The sequence below is a fragment of the Nelumbo nucifera genome, chromosome 1 (genome assembly GCF_055504915.1).
Source record: "Nelumbo nucifera cultivar China Antique chromosome 1, China Antique-T2T, whole genome shotgun sequence".
In the NCBI taxonomy this organism is placed as follows: Eukaryota; Viridiplantae; Streptophyta; class Magnoliopsida; order Proteales; family Nelumbonaceae; genus Nelumbo; species Nelumbo nucifera.
Window position 1 is genome coordinate 100,606,347 of NC_142649.1, and position 16,735 is coordinate 100,623,081.

The window sequence follows — 16,735 nt, forward strand, 5'->3', positions numbered from 1 at the left end:
CCGTATGCCCTCTCGGTTACTAGAGTATAAGGCCCCACATCAGTTTTTGTTTACTAGAGTTCTGTTGTTCCCCATTCCAATGCGTGTTTTTGGGTGTCGTTGCTTTGTTCATAACTTGTCACCTACTCGGGGTAAACTTGATCCTCGTGCTATTCCTTGTGTCTTCCTTAGTTACCCTCTATCTCAAAAGGGGTATCGTTGCTATGATCCCGTCTCTCGTAAGTACTATGTCTCAATAGATGTGTCCTTTGAAAATCAACCTTTCTTCTCGGTTTCTCCTTAGGGGGAGAGTAGGCTTGAGGAGAAACATGCTCAGACTCAACTACCTCCTCTACCTGACCCTCCTTTATTCCGTGTCTTTCTTCGCCGCCACAAAAGCCAGCAGAGTTCAAGAGCCGTGGAACCTGACACTATGCAACCAACATCATCGGCTTCACTGGAGGTTGATCCTTCCCATCAGCCAGGTACATTGCTTCTATTGATATGCCTGCTCCTCTTAATGTTGATTCCTCTGTCATTAATGATCTTGATGTTGCTCCTCTCAGTGTTGATTCCCCTATCATTAACGATCTTGATGTTTCTATTGCTAAGAGAAAGGGTGTTAGATCTTGTACCACTAACCATCCTATCTCTCACTTTGTGTCCTATGATCATATTTCATCTTCATATCGTGCATTCCTCTCCTCTATTGACAGTATCCCCGTTCCTAAGAATGTGGTAGAAGCTTTATCCAAACCTGAATAGACAGATGCAATGAAGGAAGAGATTGATGTATTACACAAAAATGGCACTTGGGAGTTGGTGGATCTTCCTGAAGGGAAGGAACCAGTGGGGTGCAAGTGGGTGTTCACAATGAAACACAAGGCTGATGGAATTGTTGAAAGGTACAAGGCCAGACTGGTGGCAAAAGGTTTTACACAAGTATATGGAGTGGACTATGTAGAGACTTTTGCCCCAGTAGCCAAGATGAACTCTATCAAAATTCTCCTTTCACTGGCGGCAAATCTTGACTGGGAACTTCACCAATTGGACATCAAAAATGCTTTTTTGAATGGTGACTTAGAAGAGGAAGTGTACATGACCCAACCTCCAGGTTTTTGTGCTGAAGGTAGTGAACAAAAAGTGTGCAAGTGAAAAAAAAATCTTTATATGGGCTGAAACAATCTCCTCGGGCCTGGTTTAGTAAGTTCCACTCAGCAGTTCAGCAAATGGGGTTCAAACAATGCCAGTCAGATCACACACTATTTGTAAAGAAAGGTGAAGGGAAAATTGCAGCTCTAATTGTGTATGTGGATGACATAGTGATCACAGGTGATTGGGAGGCTGAAATACAGAGACTAAAAAAGTTCTTAGCCACTCAATTTGAGGTGAAAGATCTAGGCCCCTTATGTTATTTCCTTGGAATTGAAGTTGCCCGCTCTCACAAGGGCATCTTTACTTCCCAACGGAAATATGTACTAGATCTACTAGAAGATACAGGAAAACTGGGGGTGAGACCAATTGACTCACCAATTGAACCTAACCATCATCTGGGAGACAGTCAGGGAGAATTCTTGAAAGATGTGAAGAAGTTTCAGAGACTTGTAGGGAGACTCTCTTGTATTTGTCTATGACCAGGCCAAATATTGCTTATGCAGTGGGTGTCCTTAGTCAGTTCATGTACAATCCTAAGACAACTCACCTTGAAGCTGCAGAGAGGATCCTCAGATACCTCAAGAAGTTTCCTGGAGCTGGTTTGCTGTTTCAAAAACATGGACATTTAAAGGTGGAGGTATATACTGATGCTGATTGGGCAGGGGCAGTTGATGACCGAAAGTCTACCAGTGGATATTGTGCCTTTGTAGGGGAAACCTAGTCACATGGAGAAGTAAGAAGCAAAGTGTGGTGGCTAGGTCTAGTGCTAAAGCAGAATACAGAGCTATGTCTCATGGAGTTGCTGAAATCATGTGGATAAGAAATCTATTAGGAGAACTGGGTTTTACAATTAACAACCCTATGTCACTCTATTGCGACAATAAGGCTGCTATCAACATTGCAGCTAATCTAGTCCTCCATGATAGGACGAAACACATTGAAGTGGACAAGCATTTTATTAGAGAGAAACTTGTAAGTGGAGAAGTGTGCACCCCATATGTCAGCTCAGAAGAACAACTTGCAGACATCTTCACCAAAGGCCTTCATCATGTGCGGCATAATGATTTGTGTGACAAGTTGGGCATGATTGACATCTATGCTCCAACTTGAGGGGGAGTGTTGAAAGTGTTAAAATAATTGATTTTATGTTTGTTAGGATCTGTTTGGCTGATTAAAGCCTTTTTTATTTTAATCTAGTATTGTACTATCACTTAGTAGGGGCACAAGGGTCATTTCCCTTCTTATTTTTTTGCCCTATATATTATAATGAAGCTGGTGCCGCCAGAACTGTTCCATTGCCTCAACACTTCTTCCTTCCTTCTTCTCTTCTCTTAGCTTCTCTTGTTGTAACCTTCAATCAGATTTACTGTCAAGAACATCATAAAATTTGGACTCACATAACTACTGTGGTCCTCGCCTCCTATCTAACGACTAACATAAAACATCTATTTATAAAACACATCATAAAACTGATTAATCTTCAACACTCCCCCTCAAGTTGGGAGTAAATGTCATGTTCAAGCTTGTTCTTTGCCACCCCTTTCGTGAGAACATCAGCCAGTTGTAACTCTGAAGAGACATAAGGCAAACAAACTTCTCCGATTGTTACCCTTTCTCTTATAAAGTGTCTATCAACTTCAATGTGTTTTGTCCTATCATGCTGAATTGGATTGTGGTTGATTGCAACCTAATTGTCACAGTATAACATCATAGGTTCCTCTGCTTTCACCCCAATCCCACTCAAAAGAGATCTAACCCAAAGAAGTTCTGAGACACCATGAGCCATGGATCTATACTCAGCCTCTGCACTTGACCTTGCCACAACTGCTTGCTTCCTACTCTTCTAGGAGATCAAGTTTCCACCTACAAAGGTACACACTCCTGATGTAGACCTCCCGTCATCTAGGAGATCAAGTTTCCACCATGAGCCATGGATCAAGTTTCCTACTCTTCTAGGAGATCAAGTTTCCATTGCCTCAAACTGCTTGCTGCCCAGTCTGCATCTATATAGGACTCTAGCTTCAGATTCTCATGATTTGAGGAAAGAATGTCTTTGCCAGGGTGCTTTTTTAAATATGCAAGTATCCTCTCAATAGCTTCCCAGTGCTAAACCCGAGGTGCATGCATGTACTGACTCACAACACTGACAGCATAAGAAATATCTAGTCGTGTTGCAGCTATAGCCATAGGATTTGTAGAGTTAATTTTTAGAGAAGGAATTATTGTACTTAAAGATTGTCTTTATGTACCTAATTTGAGAAGAAATCTGATTTCTGTTTCAAAATTGTGTGCAGACAGATATTTTGTTCTCTTTAGTAATATGATTACTATTAAAAGAAATAAAAAATCCTTCGCACACGTAGAACTTGAGAATGGTCTCTATGTTCTCCATCCTTCTCTGGAAACTAACATAACCGATACTACGTCGGGTGACATCCCCAAGAAAAGAATCCGTGATACAGTTAATCCCACGTGTTTATGGCATTACCGACTTGGCCATATCAACATAGATCGTATCACAAGATTGGTAAAGGATGGTCCTTTGGATTTTCTAACTGTAGAAGATCTTCCAGCCTGTGAACCTTGCCTTCAGGGTAAGATGACAAAACGGCCATTTAACGATAAGCCTGAAAGATGTACAGGCACGCTTGACCTTAGACATACTGATGTATGTGGTCCCATGAGTGTTAGGACACGTAACCAGCACGTTTATTTTATAACATTCACTGATGATTACTCTCGGTATGGTTACGTGTACCTAATGAGACACAAGTCTGAATCCTTTGAAAAGTTCAGAGAGTTCAAACAAGAGGTCGAGAAACAGTTAGGGAGAGAAATTAAGACCCTTCGATCGGATCGAGGTGGCGAGTATCTCTCTAACGAATTCAGGGACTACTTGAAGGTCAATGGGATAGTATCACAGTTAGCTCCTCCTGCTACACCACAGCTAAACGGTGTGTCAGAGAGGAGGAACCAGACTTTATTGGATATGATCCGATCACTTCTCGTACACTCAGAGTTACCCACATCCTTTTGGGGTTACGCATTGGAGATTGCGATATACGTGCTGAACCGGGTTCCAACCAAATCAGTTCTAAAGACTCCCTATGAGCTTTGGACCGGTAAGAAACCAAGTGTGAGACACTTGAAGATTTGGGGTTGTCCGGCACATGTTAAAAGAACTAGTGCGGACAAATTGGAATCCAATACCAGTTGTTGCCTATTCGTAGGCTACCCCAAAAGCTCTATGGGTTGCCTATTCTATGACCCAGGAGAACAGAAAGTGTTCTATAGTTGAAATGCCCATTTCTTGGAAGATGATTACATCCTGAACAATCATCTCAAGAAGTTGTTCTTGATGAGGAGAGCTCAGGGGTAGTGGGAGATGTCCCACAAGCTCCAGGTAATGACCAACCTAGAAGATCTACCCGGATTTCCAGGCCTCCAGTTTGTTTCGGCTATGACCAGGATAATTACTTGGTGGAAGCCACGACCTGTGAGGAGGATCCCGTGACTTATAAAGAAGCTATGTTGGACATAGATTCCTTGAAGTGGGTAGATGCCATGAGAGCTGAGATGGACTCAATGGAGACCAATGGAGTCTGGACTCTGGTAGATCCGCCCCCTGGGTAAAAGTAATTGGTTGCAAATGGATCTATAAGAGGAAAAAGGGCTCCGATGGTAAGGTTGAGACCTACAAGGCTCATCTTGTGGCGAAAGGGTACACTTAGAAAGGAATCGATTATGAGAAAACCTTTTCACTGGTGGCCATGCTTAAATCCATTAGGATCCTGCTAGCTGTAGCAGCGTACCATGATTACGAGATTTGGCAAATGGATGTCAAAACTGCATTCCTGAATGGAGATCTTAGTGAAGATATCTATATGCAGCAACCGCAAGGTTTTATATCTGCGGGTCAGGAACACATGGTATGTAAATTAAATTGATCCATATATGGACTTAAGCAAGCTTCTAGGAGTTGGAACATCCGGTTTGACTCCACCGTCAAAAGGTTTGACTTTGAGGAAAATCCGTATGAGCCTTGTGTTTACAGGAAATCCAGTGGGGATAAGGTTACATTCCTGGTTCTGTATGTAGATGACATTCTACTCTTTGGGGATGATGTAGGAATGTTGACTATGGTGAAAGTATGGCTTTCACAGCAATTCTCCATGAAAGATCTTGGAGAAGCTTCATATATATTGGATCTTCGACTCTATAGAGGTAGATCGAAGAGGATAATAGGATTATCCCAATCTGCTTACATTGACAAGATAGTCAAGAGATACAACATGGAGAACTCTAAGAAAAGAAATGTTCCTTTCAGGCATGGAGTAAATCTCTCCAAGGGTATGTCTCCCAAGACTCCCGAGGAGAATGAGGGCATGAAGGACGTTCCCTATGCCTCAGCCGTAGGGAGCATCATGTATGCCATGTTGTGCACTCGTCCTAACATCGCTCAGACAGTGAGTGTGGTAAGCAGATTCCAGTCAAACCCAAGGTAGGAGCATTAGACTGCTGTGAAAAACATACTCAAGTACCTTCGAAGGACAAAAGAGTTTTGTCTGGTATTCGATGGTAGTTCACTACAGATCCAGGGGTATATTGATGTCGACTTCCAGTCAGATCCAGATGATAGAAAGTCTACATCTAGATACGTTTTCACGATAGGATCGTGTGCTGTTTGTTGGAAAAGCATCAAACAAGGGTCCACGGCGGATTCCACAACCAAAGCCGAATACATTGCCACTAGACCTGTTCATGGGCCGGGTAGCCCGACGGCCCGGCCCGCACCCCGGCCGGGCTTGGTCATATAATTAGGCCCGCGGGCCTGACCTCGGGCTTAACACAGTAAGCCCGACTGTGTTTCGGGCCGGGCTCGAGATTTGTCAAAAAAGCCCGGCCCCGAGCCCGGCCCAGCCCAATTCAGTATTATATATTTTATAAAATATATAATATGTATTTTATATATTATATAAAATATATAAATAATATAATATTTATTAAAATATATATTTATAATTTAATATATATATATATATATATTTTATTCTTTTCTTTATAATTTCAATCTATCTCTCTCTTTATTCAGGTGCTTCAACATTAATAATAATAATAATATAGGCTAAATTTCGGGCCCGGGCCCAGGCTCGGGCTTCGGGCTTTTTATGAGGGTCGGGCTCGGGCCCAAATTGTAGGCCCGATGGTCGGGCCGGGCTCGAGCTCGGGCCTTAAAAAAATTTGTTAATACACAGTAAAAGCCCGGCCCGGCCCGGCCCATGAACAGGTCTAATTGCCACAAGTGAAGCTGCCAAAGAAGCCGTTTGGATGAAGAAGTTCATTCACGAATTGGGAGTAGTTCCATCCAGCACATCACCCATTCCATTGTTGTGTGACAACACTAGAGCTATTGTTCAGGCTAAGGAGCCACGAGCCCACTCGAAGTCGAAGCACATCGAGAGGAAGTACCACGTACTGCGGGAGATAGTTGGAAGAGGGGACGTCCTAATTCAGAAGGTAGCATCAGCGGAAAATGTAGCAAACCCATTGACTAAGCTACTAACATTGACACAGAAAGTGTTTGAGAAACACGTGGAAAGCATGGGACTCCGGCTTATACCAGATTGGACCTAAGTGCAAGTGAGAGCTGTTAGACAGTGTATGCCCTTAGCTCCAATCAGAATGATGTACCTTATGACATTTAATGTAAATAAATAAAGTACATATTTGATTCATGTTATTATGGTGTGTTTCTGTGTAATACCCTTAAACTGGACACATATGAGATTCGTGTTAGTTTAGAATCTTCATAGCCGTTGGATAGATCTAGGGAGATTTATCCTGCCAAGGCCGACACTGATGTGCCGCCAAGTTGGTTGGGGTGGCTTGTCTCAGCTACCAGGGTGAGACCTGAGGTACATACAGTGTGGGTTTTCTTGAAACCCTGAACCGGGCCAGAATTCTAGCGTTGCCCTGGACCTTGGAGATAGATGGGCAAAACTGGAATGTTACACTTGACCCCTAGACTCGATTATGATACTGCACTAGGTGTCGGATTGAGTTGTCTTTGATATGCCAATCAGTGAGATCCTTAGAGGGGGTCAAAACCTGGGTATGTTGGGACAGTCCGAGAATTCATCTGAGTGGGTGATCATAGTGACAGGATCAGCCCCTTTGTCGGACAAAGTGAATGATCGGGGATGCACTCTCTCTGATGGAAACCAAGGCTATCGGCAGCCGATTTTTCAACCGTTGAAATTTGTTTTGCAAAATATATTTATATAGAGATATACACATATATATATTATGGTTTCAAAATGTTTGCAAAAGGTTTTAATTCCCGGGATCCATGTGAGTAGAGAGTGCAGCACTGTACCTTGCAACCGAGAGAGAGGTCCTCTCTTGTTGGGCAGTGTTTGATCATTATGGGCTGAGAGGTTAAGTGTAAGACCATTGAAGGTAATACCTAATGGGTTAATCTTGCATCTGCCCACAGTCCTTGGGTTTTTATAAGGTGGCTTGACCCAAGGACCATTTACTGTAAATGTTGGGCCCATTAAGAGCCCATGGTGATGGACTTAGGGGTTCACTGTCACCTACAATGAATTCGGCCAGGCCTTGTAACAGAGGCTGGGCTGAACCCATGTGGCTGATGTGTAGATTAATGTTTGGGTCCCACACCATACAAGGATATCCAACTGGGCAACAGTTTGGAGGATAAGTGAGCACATGGACTTAATGGGCCTAAAGCCCAATTCGAATTGGCTTAATTAGATTAATTAAAGAGAGGCGGTTCTGGAATTTAGATCAGTAGATAGGATAAGGGATTGTCCCTATCCACTCAGAGAGTCCAGATCCAAATAAAGATTTGGATCAGGAAACTCCTAATTAGATTAGGAGGGTTGATCTTTATCTGTTGATAAGATAAGTGATTATTCTTATCTCTTAAAGAGAGTCCAGATCCAAATACAAGATTGGATTAGGAAACTCCTAATGGGATTAGGAGATTTTCTCTTTAAGGCTATAAATAGAGGAGTAGGGCGAACCTCCAGTTCATCCTTCAGTCTTACTGATTCAAGAGACAAGACAGCATATAGTTGGACTGACGCCATCTTCTGCTCTTGCCTTCTCCTGCTATTGCCACCATTACTAGTTCAATCTCCACCTGTAGGAGCGATCAAGAAGAGTTCTTGATATTATCTTTTGGGTGAAAAGATAATCAGAAGTCGTGCTCACCTGCCTTCCGTCGAATTCTTGCTGAAGAATTCGGTTCTTGTTGAAGAACCATCCTGCTGATTCTGCTCCACCCTACGCTGTGTCATCTTCACTGGGAGTAGTCTTTGGTATTCTCCTTGGGCGTGAACACCTTCGTTAGGGGTTATTACTACTCTGTATTAGGTATATCCCTCTCCTACCTCTTGGTTTCAGATCTGGTTCGGTTTGGGTTCAAGATTGATCATTGAAAATGTAGTTCTCTAAAATAGGGAATGTGATTCCCACATGGGAAAGAGAAATTTTTGAAAATTTGCCCAACCTACCTACAGGGTTCGGCCATCCATATGATGGATCTCTCATCCCTTCAATATCATCCACATACATAATCAGAATTGACACCAGAGCATCTCTCCTCTTCACAAAGAGAGTGTGATCAGACTGTGTCTGTGTATATCCAAAACGGATGAGTTCCCTCTGAACCTTTCAAACCAAACCCTAGGTGATTGTTTCAGTCCATACAGAGATTTTCTGAGTCTGCACAACTTTCCCTTACCAACATTCTCATAAAAGCCTGCTGGAATGTTGTCCATATATACCTCCTCCTGTAAATCACCATTGAGGAAGGCATTTTTGACATCAAGCTGGAACAAAGGCCATGAATAGGTGGCTGCTAGAGATAAAAGGATATGAACTGAACTCATTTTAGCTATTGGTGCAAAGGTTTCCAGATAATCAACACCATAGGTCTGAGTATACCCTTTTGCTACCAACCTTGCCTTGTACCTCTCTATCTTGCCATCAGCTCTATACTTCACTGTGAATACCCATCTACATCCGACTACCTCCTTGACTGGGAGGAGATAAACTATTTCCCAAGTTTGGTTTTTAACCAAAGCATCCATCTCATCTTGCATGGCTGTTTTCCACTCAGGTTTGGAGAGAGCCTCAATAACATTCCTGGGTATAGACAGAGAATCTCGGGAAGAAAGAAAAGCACGGTATGAGGGTGATAAGGCACTATAAGAAAGATGGTGTGAAATGCAATGGGCTGTACACTTTCTCTTCCCCTTACGAAGTGCAATGGGAAGATCAAGGTCAGTGGGATCAGCTGCAACAATGGTGTTAGGGACATGAACATTATCAGCAGGAAACATAACAGGCTCAGGCTCAAGAGGAATACCTAGAACTGTATCTGCCAAATCTAGAGTTTTAGAAGGACTGATAAAGAGTGATGTGGGTTGAGGATGCGTGGAGTCAACCATCATCTGTCGGCGCTGATATTTCTGTGAGGCTGCCCGTAGTGGCTCAGGTATTGAAACTGGAGGTGCAGGTGCTGGCTGAACTGATGAAAGCTCCAAAGAAACAGGAAGAGGAACAGATTGTGAGTTCTCCTCCCCAAAACTCTCCCCCTGAGGAGAACTACTCGAGAAGAAGGTGGATTCAAAGAAGGTAACATCCATTGTGACAAATCTTCTCCTTGACACTGGGTCATAATAGTTATACCCCTTTTGGTTCTGAGCATACCCAAGAAAAACACATTTCTTGGCCTTAGGATCCAATTTCTTGCGATATGATATGGCCCCCATACATCAATGTGAACAATATTAAAAGCAAAAGTACTTCTTTTATTACTTGGTTTAAAAGACTATCTACAATGCTTTCCTAATTGACAACTCTCACACTCCAAAGTAGATAACTGAAGAGACTCAAACAACTTTGGGAAAAGACATTTCAAAGAACTAAAAGAAAGGTGTCCCAAGCGATTGTGCCAGAGCATAATCTGGTTCACTGACTCAGACCCACTACTACTGCTGTTGCTAACAAGATGGCCTTGATGTCTCAGAATCTCATCCAGAAGGTAGACTCCATTCACCGCACGACCACTCCCAATCATGTTCTTTGACTCTAGATCCTGCAAAACACAATTATCAGGAAGAAAGGTCAAGAAACAATTCAAATTCTTTGTCAAAGAACTAACAAACAGTAGGTTGGTATGAAGTCTAGGGACATGTAAAACAGAAGACAGAGTTATATCATTGGTTACTTTAACTGTCCCTTTCCCAGCAATGGGAATATGTAAACCATCTGCTGTAGAGGCTCTGTCTCTACCAGAACACAACTGATAGGAACTAAAAAGGGTAGGGGCATTAGTCATGTGCTCAGATGCTCCTGAGTCTATACTTTAGGGAGGTCCCTCCTTACCTAAAGTGAATGCAAGATTTATAGTTGCATATGAACTACCTATATGTGCAAAGGAAGAAGTGTAGCTAGCTCCTGCATTTTGCTGTCCATCTGGAAGGCTAGTGCTAGCTAAATCTTTCTTACTCATAAGCTGTCCAAGCCTCTCCAATTCTGTCCTCACTGTTGCTACTGCAATGGATTTCCAATCCGTTTGGGAAAGAGGGACCGAAGAGTCTCCTGTACTGCTACATTTGCATTTCCCTTCTTGTTCCTTATCCGAGCAGGTATAAGATTTGGATAAAGCTTCCAGCAAGTGCCCCTGGTATGCTTAGGCTTCTTGCAATAATAACACCAAGTCCTTCTTATCTTCCCTTTTAGTCTTACTACTCCCCCTGTCTTCATTCGGCTTAGGTTTTGTTGTACCAACCATAGCCAACTGGTCAATCCCAGGCTGTCTCAACATTACATTCCTCCCACTCTCCTCTCCAAAGACAAAGGCATAGGCTTGAGAGAGTGTCACACCCTCCCTAAAAAGAATATGCTGCCTAGCAATGTCGAATTCAGGGTTCAACCCTGCCAAGAACTCAAAAACCCTATTCCTCTCTACCGGTCTATGATAGGTTGCTGCATCATTTACACTTTCTCATACCACAGTTTCTAAGTGATCTATTTCCTGCCATAGGGTTTTCAGCATGGAGAAATACACAGCAAGAGGTTTTTCTCCCTGTTTCATACTTATCACCTGATTCCTTAACTGATAGGCTCTAACTTCATTTTGTCTTTGAGAGTAGGTTTCAGTCACTCCATCCCAAATCTCTTTAGCAGTATTAGCCCATAGGAAACTTTTTGCAATATGAGGTAACATAGAATTACACAACCAGGACATTACCATGTAATTCTCTTGCACCCATTGGGAAGAGTCTATATCAGGTTTCTTCTCCTCCCTAGTGAGATAGCCTAATTTTCCACGGGCACCAATAGCCATCTTAGCTGATTGTGCCCACTCCAAATAATTTGTACCATCAAGTTTTACTGTAGTAATGATCCCAGACCCAAAAATATCATTACTACCTCCAACACCTAGTCTCACAGTATCGGTCGATTTCATCTCGGTATTCCAACTCTCCATTTTACTTCAAACAGTTCAACAGTAAGAAAAAATGGATCGGAAACCTTCCAAAAACAATTTAATATCACACACACACAGAAACAAACCCTTCCCGGAAGAAGAAAACCCTAGCTGGAGAGAAATTTCTCTCCTCCCTACGCCTCCCAACAGAGAGAAAAGTGAATCGATCACTCCAGGAGGCTCAGAAAAATCCAGAAACTAAACTACACTCTTCAGAAAATCAAAAGAAAGCTAACAATACCTGGCTGCCCAAGATCAGATAAAAAACAAAGAGTCCAACTTTTCTAGGACTCTTCCCCGTACTCCAGTTCTTCTTGATTTTGATGTCGAATAGTAGATCACCTTCTTGATGACTAGATCCCACTAAAAAATCCAAGAACTAGGCAATCTACAGCAGATCAATCAGCCCTTTATTACTTCATGCAGTCGACTGATCTAGGGCTGCATGAGAATGCTTCTAGAAACCCTAGCCGCTGCTCTGATACCAAGTAGAAAGCTTGCTGAATTAAAAAATATGAAATAAAAGGAGTTTCTTGAAGAAAGAAGGAAAAGAGAAGAAGAGAAGTTGAAAAGAAAGGAGAGCAATAATCTGGCCGCCCCCTTCACTTATTATTTATATTAAAAATAATATAGTAGTACAAAGATAATTATGCCCTTATAGGGCGGCAAGACATAAAACAGTATATATAAGACACAAAAACATAATAATATTTGGACTCACATAACTACTGTGGTCCCCGCCTCCTATCTAACAACTAACATAAAACATCTACTCATAAAAAAACATCATAAAACTGATTAATCTTCAACACTTACTATCAATTTATGGTTTCAAGGTTATTTTTTCTTTAATAAATAAAACTAATAATACATGTATATACTAAACCTTCTATAGGTATTTGACACTGACAAAATTCCCTATCTCTGTTACATGGTTGTACAATGTAAGTTAAGAAAAAATGCTCAAAAACTAGTACAGGTAAAAGTAAAGAAAGGAATCCCAATCTTTGGAAAGAAATCATAAAGGAGTAAAGCACAAAACTATAGTCTCAGGGATGCATTCTATCCATGCTAATTAAGAATAAACTTCTCTATTAAAAATAAGACTGCGTCAGAGTCAAATCAAGAAAGAGAGAACAACAATTTGGTGGGTATGTCTAAGGCTCAATTTGAAAAGAGTACAAATACAAATATATACAATACAAGTACAAATAAAATACAAGGTTTTGCACTCCAAATATTTGTATTTGTACTCCTTTCAAACTGAGCCTAAGTGACTGTCGACACCCATTAAAAAGGTATTTATATTAAGAAGATAACAAGACAAATCTGCCCTTAATACACATGATAGTGTACAAAACAATCTATTGTACAAGAAAGATATGTCTACACTCCCCCTTGGCTAACTCTCTTTATCTCTACACTCCCCCTCAGTAATGCCTAGGAATAAGCATCACTTTGTCCATGAGAAATATATGTCATGCCCGAGTCACACCTTCGTCAATAAATCAACAAGCTGGAGGCCGAAGGACACATGTGGAAAAGAAATAGTGCCATCAAGAAGGAGATGACGAATGAAGTGGCAATCCACTTTGTTATGCTTTGTATGCTCACGGAATACAGGGTTGGATGCAATTTTGATTGCACTTGCATTGCTAGAAAAGAGAGGAACAGAGGGTGACAACTCATGTAGGATGTCATGTAGGAGAGTTAGGAGCCATATAATTTCACTGCACACTGAGGACATGGCTCTGTTTTCAACTTCAGTGGAAGATTTGGATACTATGGATTGTTTTTTGCACTTCCATGAAATGAGAGAGTTTCCCAAGAAAACACACACCAACCTGTAGTGAATCGTCGAGTGTTTGGGCAGCCAACCTAATCAGCATCCACATAGGCAATGAGGCTAATGGAGGATGAGGAGGAGAAGAATATACTATAAGATAAAGTCCCCCTTACATATCCAATAGTCTGATGGACTATAGACAAATGCAGTTGTCTTGAGGATGACACAAACTGGCTCACAAGTTGGACTGCATAAGATATATCGGACTGAGTCATGGTAAGATATTACCTACCAGCTAACAATAGAGAGTAGGATCTTTAAGAGGGGAACTATCATCCTTACTAAGTCTCAGATTAATTTCCAATGGAGTATCAATAGTCTTGGAATCATGAAGGTTAGCCATTCTAACAAGATCCACTGCAAATTTATGTTGGTTGACAAAGTAACCATTATGACTTACCTCGAGCCCCAAAAAATAAATCAAGGGACCTAAGTCCTTCATCTTGAAAGATTCGTTGAGGAGCCGCTTCAAATCAACAACTCCTGCATCATTCCCTGTAATATCATCAACATAAAGAAGGAGAACTGTCACGCCATGCTCCCGATGTAAGGTAAAAAGGGAATGGTCTAAGGATCCCTGGACAAGGCCAGCATCAGTGATAACAGACAAGATGAGGATTTGTACAATATCCAAGAGAAGGCATTATGTACACTGTCTCCTTCAATTCCCCATGTAGGAATGCATTCTTCACATTCATCTAATGAACTGTCCAATGTTTTGCTACAAATATAGCCAACATGAGTCGTATTGTAGTCATTTTTGCTATAGTAGCAAAGGTCTACTCATAATCTATCTCGTACTCTTGTTTATAACCTTGAGCAACAAGCCTAGCCTTGTGCCTATCTAGGCTTCAATTAGACTTTAACTTCACAGAGTAAATCTAGTGACTCCCAATTAGAGAGGCTTCAGGTGGAGTTTTAACCAAGTCCTAGGTGTCATTCTCAAGAAAGGTTTGAATCTCATAGTCCATGGCATCTTTTTAATGTGGAATTGCTACAACCTATTAGTAAGATTTGGGAATGTCTGTGGTGGATAAAATAGCAAAAAAAGAGCTATGGTCTGGTGAGAAACCATAGCGGTTAGGTGGACAAGAAATTCTAGAAGAATGGCACAAAGTGGGTGCAGTGGATTCAGGTGGAGGATCAAATGAACTTACAAGGATAGATGGAGTAACTGGATCAACAACTGGTGGTAGAGAGGAGAGAGGCATTGAGACTGATGTAGATTGTTGCCTCCTGAAGTAAGTCTGAAGATGTTGCAAGGGCGATGTCAGTACACTTGGAGTATTTGTAGAATCAAAGCTATGCAACAAAGAGGTAGATGGAGCAAGAAATTTAAAAACATGTTCAAAGGACACATTCTCAAGAAAGAGTACATTACGAGAAATCTGAATGTGGTGGGCTGCACGATCATAGCTAAGAAATCCCCTGTGATCAGGACTGTATCCACCAAAGGCACACAAAGTTGCATGTACAGTTAGATTAGTGCATTCATGGAGCAGAAGGTGAACATAGCAGACGCAACAAAAAACTCTAAGCATAAATAGGTCTGGGGATTTGTGAAAAAAGGACTGAAAAGGAGAAGTATTGTTTAGGATAAATGATGGAAGAAGATTTATGAAATACATAGAAGTGTTGGCCGCCTCCACCCAAAGCCAAGTGGGTACATGAGAATCCTGCAAGAGGGTTTTGACTACGCTCAAAATGTGTCTATTGTTTCTTTTTGCTACCCCTTTTTGTTGTGGAGTACCAGAACATGATTTTTGGGATTGGATTTCTTGTTATTTCAAGTAGGTTTGAAAATTCCCATCAAAGTACTCTCCCCCTAAATCAGACCGTAGAACATAAATCTTGCCTTCAAATTAGGTAGCAACATAAGCCTGAAATAGTTTGAATGTAAGGTAGACTTTGGATTTCTTGCAAAGAAAGTAAATCCCAGTAAACCAAGTGCAATCATCAATAAAAGTTACAAAATACTTGTATCCCAATCTAGAAATAACTAGAGATGACTATACATCACTATGTATTAAATAAAAAGGAACTATAGCATGTTCAGGATGAGAAAGAAATGGTAAAATATGGCTCTTGCACAAACTACAAGTAATGCATGTTTTATTACCAGAAGTAGTAGAAATTGGTAAATTACCAGAAGCAAACAACTTATCATCAAGTTTCTTAGAAAAAGGGTGACCAAGGCATCTATGCTAGAAGTTCTAGCCATTAATACAATTAAATGATTCGAAACCAGAAGTAGTAGAAAGTAAACAAGAAATAGAAATAGAGTCGGCCTTCTTCTTCTCAAACTCCAATGCAAACAACCGACCCAGTCTAAGCCCCTCTTCCCCTTCACCTCCCCAATTTGTTAGCCTTGTATCAAACAACCATCAGAGGAAAACAAGACAGTGTTACCATCTTCTACAAGATGGCCAATAGAAATCAAGTTAGTGGTTAACTTGGGTACAAATAAGGTTTTGGGAAGGTGAAAAGAAAAGGACTTAGAGGTAGATAAGTGTAAATCATCACAACCAAGTATATCTAATTTTTCACCATTTGTAGTAACAATGTGTCTATTAAGAAGATGGGGTTTGGGATATTGATCAAAGGTGGCCCCCTGTCATGTGGTTAGAGGTGCCTGAGTCAATGATCCAAAGGTAATTTGATGAAGGATAGTGGGTAGGAGACTTACCAGACAGATTGATAGCAGAAAAAGGTGTAAGAGATGACCAAGGACATGAGCCGTTGAATCCTTTCTTCAGACTACCATTGGAAGTATCATTTTGTGAAGTCACTGAAACAATAAAGGAGGAGGCATCTGAACTCTCTATGGAAGTATGATAAACTTTATAAGTTCCTTTCTTCTAATTTGACCCACCACTTTTCTATGGTCAAGTGGGGCATTCTGTAATGACGTGTCTTGATTGCTTGCAATAAGTACATGTGTTCTTGTTCTTGCAGTGTGAGACAACATGCCCAAACTCCTTGCATTCATAGCATTGCACTCGGGAAAAATCCTTCTTCCCCTTAGGTTTTGTTGCAAGGAAGACAACATCTATGTTTAACTCTTTCCTTCCATTAAGAGCGGCCTGTGTAACAAGCCTGGTTTTTGTTCTCAACATTTACCTAAGGATAGTATCCAGATTAGGAATAGTCCCTCGACTAAGAATATTGGTTATGACACCTTCAAATTCAGGTCTGAGAATTATTAAGAAATGCATAATCTTCCTTCTATG

The 16,735-nt window shown here is 41.2% G+C and overlaps 1 long non-coding RNA gene across 1 annotated transcript; it reads right to left on the bottom strand.

Annotated features, from left to right (window-relative positions):
* Positions 1–13,904: 13,904 nt before the first annotated feature.
* Positions 13,905–15,411, bottom strand: LOC104588439 (uncharacterized). The gene is made up of 3 exons (XR_733792.2): positions 14,882–15,411; positions 14,663–14,752; positions 13,905–14,000 (listed from the first exon to the last, which is right to left on the bottom strand). It is a non-coding gene; the product is annotated as an uncharacterized LOC104588439 (long non-coding RNA).
* Between the last annotated feature and the right edge of the window lie 1,324 nt (positions 15,412–16,735).